Source organism: Pseudophryne corroboree, chromosome 7 (genome assembly GCF_028390025.1).
Source record: "Pseudophryne corroboree isolate aPseCor3 chromosome 7, aPseCor3.hap2, whole genome shotgun sequence".
Taxonomy (NCBI): Eukaryota; Metazoa; Chordata; class Amphibia; order Anura; family Myobatrachidae; genus Pseudophryne; species Pseudophryne corroboree.
In genome coordinates this window covers 253,557,876-253,562,385 of record NC_086450.1, presented here as the reverse complement: position 1 = coordinate 253,562,385, position 4,510 = coordinate 253,557,876, and the positions used below count along the sequence as shown (strand labels likewise).

Sequence of the window (4,510 nt, the reverse complement as noted above, 5' to 3'; positions counted from 1 at the left end):
AACAATATATAGATTAGTCAGAGTAGGTTAAAAATCAACTTTTAATGGTTTCACAAAATTAAGATAGTCAGTGGTTCATGAAGAAAAATAACAGTCAACAGGTGACAATATATTCAAATAGCACGAAGTGCTGATACAAGATAGAAACTAAGTTCCGGCTGACGGAGTAAGTTCTGAGTATTGTGAGCAATAGCTTAGATATTAAACGGTACGTTCCAATGGCAAGTGAATCCCTGTCCTGTGTTTCATGTCAGAATAAACAAATAATGCAGTCTGGATACTAATTATCTTATGGATAGACATACATATCATAACCAGCCAATTTATGGAAGGAAAGTAAAAGGAGTGGGAAATGAGATGGCAGAGTGAATCTGCTGTCAGTGTTAGACACTGAGCGTGCTGAACCAATATAGGCTCTACTAAACTGAGTCTTCCTCAATGGTCACCCACTTGAGTACTGACCCAGCCCAACACTGATTAGCTTCCGAGATCGGACGGCTTCGGTCGTTTCCAGTGTGGTATGATAGTAGAGAGAGTGAACAATGATTGGAAGCTCTGGAATCACTGATGAGAGTTCACGAATTATACAGTTATTCAGGACAGATGACAGAAATAAGCCAATAGGGGAAACCAGATGGATCTGCTGCCAATGTTAGACAGGGACGTGGCCCTGAATAAATGGTGAGAGTCCATGAAATAGAGAGTGGGTAGAAAGAGGAGAGAGAGAAAATAAGCAATGATAATAGTCTCGTTTGACTATTGAGAATTCTTCCACAAAGAGTCTAATTTATAGCAATAGCTGAATAGAATGCAATATTAATGTTCTGAAATTAGCTGGATTAATGATAAGTGCCAGGTAGAGTATGGTCTCTGTAAATGTAGTTATCTACTAGATAGTAATCAAAATGCCCAAATACAGGATATCTGTGATAAAGAAACAGAGACAGATGAAAGAAGATAACAATGTAACAAGCAGAATGTATCAAAGTATCCAAAAATAGGATGTCTGTGATAAAGAAACAGAGCCGGATGACAAAATAAAAATGTAACAAGAATACAAAGGTGTCTCCTGACTTGGAGAGGCCTAATAGGGTTCAGAGTAAATCACTGCCAATATCACAATACATGTGTACATCGATAATAAACTTAGATAATAGCAATATCATAAAATAGATAAATATTGCTGATATTTATGTAAATGATAAAGGCTGAAGATACACCTTATGGCCTAAAAACCTGCCAGTACTGATTCCAATGTATTAATAATAAGTGAGATTAATCTGATAAACTGTTGCTCACACGAGCTAATGAAATCAATATCCAACCAGTGCGGGTCACAATCTACTAATATCCACCATACAACAAAATTATTGTGGTGAAGGTGTAGAAAAACTGATATTACCCGCGCTGGGTGTAAGGGTGGAATATCCCCTTGTACAGCACTGTAGCCCGTCTCGATCAGTGAGGGAGTGCTGGTGCCCCCGGCCTGGTGAGGACCCAATCGGGTACGAGAAGCCGTCCGCTGCTCCGGTCAGCTCAGAGGCGAGGAAGTCGGGAGAGGCGCAGAACACAGGCAGGTGTGGGAGGACGTCCGCTGCTCCGGTCAGCCAGGAAGAAGAGAGGTCGGAAGACGCGTTTCACCCGTCCGCCGGGATTGATCACTTCCTGTTGAGGTCTGGATCCCAGCGGTTTTTAAACGTAGGCTGAACTGGATCATCCAATCAAAGAGGGGGTGTGTCCCTTGATTAGCTGCTGGAATCCTGAGGCTCGGATGCTCCGGATGAGTCATAAGTTGCACTGAATCGATTATTGTTTAACAAGGAGAACCATAGCACATTAAGGGAAATAAAAGAAATAAAAGAAAAGGGGGTTTAAAACACAACCAGAATAATAATCTTATCCTATATCTAAAATTTATATATTAATTAATCATATCCAAAATTTGGTATAAAAATGTAGTACTGAAATTAGATGGTGACGACTGTAAATCATTAAATTGCCGCTGCAGGTGTGTATAATGCACAAATTAATTGATAAATCAACCATGAAATAAATGAACAAAAAGAGATAGAATTAGTAGACGCCTGTCAATTTGCTCTATGAATAGGGAGAAATAGTAATGCTGTTTATTATAACTTAATGAATAGGACAGCGTAGTCTAAAGACATGAGTAACGCTGCTTTGTTAAATAATGAACCTTATATAAACGACAGATAATTGCGGGCAGTGTCTCAAAATAATTGATTATAGAGGAGGAAATAGACCGGAAGGGAAATGATAGGCAGATATGGAGTCTTGCTACTTGGTTATCAATGAAAACTGAAGGGGTTTAGTATATATACTTTTAATCTTAGAGACTGATCAGCCGGGGCATAAATGAAGCCAAGAGTGAGTACCTGTTAGTAAAGAATATAATAGTTATGAATAGGTGCGACCGAGGCCACAGTGTCTAATAAAGCTATATACCATAATATGTCTTGTGGTGCGATCACGTGTGGTAATCGGACGCATGTGTTGTGAAATGCACTTGCACAAATATAATCCTTATGTATATGCATATGAGTGCGGGCACATATGGTGGATATTGGGGCGACTTAACTGACCTTCATACATGTGCATAAATTGGATAGGAAAAGTGTCCGTTACTGATAATGTGCTGGGAAGATGTAAGGGGTAGACTGACCATGTGCTGAGTAGTGATTTGAGGAAAGTGAGATGTAGTGAAAGGCGTGTAAAGTGATACTAAGTGTAAGGAATATGGGGTGAGAAAATATTATAACTAGGAGGGATGCCCAGTGAGAAGGGGTGAGTATGATGCGGTGCTACTGCTGGTTGTCCTAGTGAATATGGGACAAATAAAACTTGACAGGAAGAGTGACGGTTTAACAAAGCGAGATCAGTGGGCTGTGAGTGGGCTAAAAACGGATGTTGCAAAGCTACGCATTTGAAAATACACAAAAAAAGGGAAGTGTAAAGTCGGGTATCTATCCCGTAATTGGGACAATGATAATACCGCTGAGCAGTCATCATTTAAGAATTGAAATAATGAGCGGAGTCCCTGGAGGTGCCAACTGTGTATAATCTCACCTGCCTCCCCTCCCTGAAAAGCCGGATTCCCTAATAAAGGCTGGAACAGGGAATGTGTCAGAGTGAGTTTAGAACGTTTTCTAATGTGATGCCATGCCTTGTAGGGAGCATATAATAATGGAATTGATTTTAAATCCTGCGATATGGAGGAATTCGGGAAATGTAATATCTTTAGCAAATCATGACTAGGGAGCAAAGCCTGTTCTAGTTCCTTGTTAACAAAATTGTTCCCATCACCTATCCAGTCCAAGGCACATCTATAATTAGCCGCTAAAGAATAATCTTCCAGGCAGGGAGATTGACTCCCCCAAGTGAGGGTGGTTGTTTTAATTTAAACAGTGCAATTTGAGGACGTTTATTCGCCCATATAAATTTAGTAATGGCTTTATTTAATGTATGAATATCCTTTTTGGATAACAAAAATGGGAGGATCTGTATCGGATAAAGCAAACGCGGAAAAGACACCATTTTGTATAAATGGCACCTACCCAAATATGAGATCGGCAGGTGTTGCCACCTCGTAAAGTCCTCAATTATCCTATTAATGTAATAAGAAAAATTTAAAGAATACAATTCCGAGGGACTAGATGATACACGTATACCAAGATATGTTATATAGTTATGCGCCCATTTAAATGGGAAAGCACCATCCCATCCCCCCCTCGCATCTCCACCTAACGCCAGTGCCTCCTGCCTTATCGAAATTAATCAAAAATCCTGATATTAAGTTGAAATTCCGCAAGGTAGTCAATAGTGAGGGAAAAGATGCTATAGGATCGCTGAAGTATAGTAAAAGATCATCCGCAAAGGCAGATACTTTTATGGTATGAGAGCCCACTGCAATACCCTTCCAGGACTCTTCATTAATAAATGTGCGTATGAGCGGATCTAAAGCCAAATTAAATAACAATGGAGAGAGGGGGCAACCCTGTCTCGTCCCTCTATGTAGCTGAAATGAATTTGTATTTAACCCATTAATCGTAATAAATGCTTGGGGTGTGGCATATAAAGTTTTAAAAACATTGATAAACTCCGTACCAAAGTGTTGGGCCTGTAGGACTCGCAGTATATGAGACCAGGAGACGCGGTCAAATGCCTTATCGGCATCACAACTGACTATAAGGGCTTTTCGACACTCTGATTGATTTGAGCTATGTATCGCTGCCAACAAAGTACGTATATTATGTACTGAAGTTCTGTTTCGGACAAACCCATTTTGAGCAGGATGTAAAATTCGCTGCAAGATGGGCTGAAGTCGAAACGCTAATAATTTGGGAAATAGTTTCAAGTCCTGGATCAGTAGGGAAATCGGTCTATAGGATTGTACATATTTAGGATCCTTTCCCGGTTTCGGAAAGACCACTATTCTAGCTTCATCGAAACCGGTCGGAGCCGAATTTCCTCGCAACAATGAATTAAAAAG

The 4,510-nt window shown here is 40.0% G+C and overlaps 1 pseudogene; it reads right to left on the bottom strand.

Moving 5' to 3' along the window:
* Positions 1–413: 413 nt before the first annotated feature.
* Positions 414–532, bottom strand: LOC134946059 (5S ribosomal RNA; annotated as a pseudogene).
* Between the last annotated feature and the right edge of the window lie 3,978 nt (positions 533–4,510).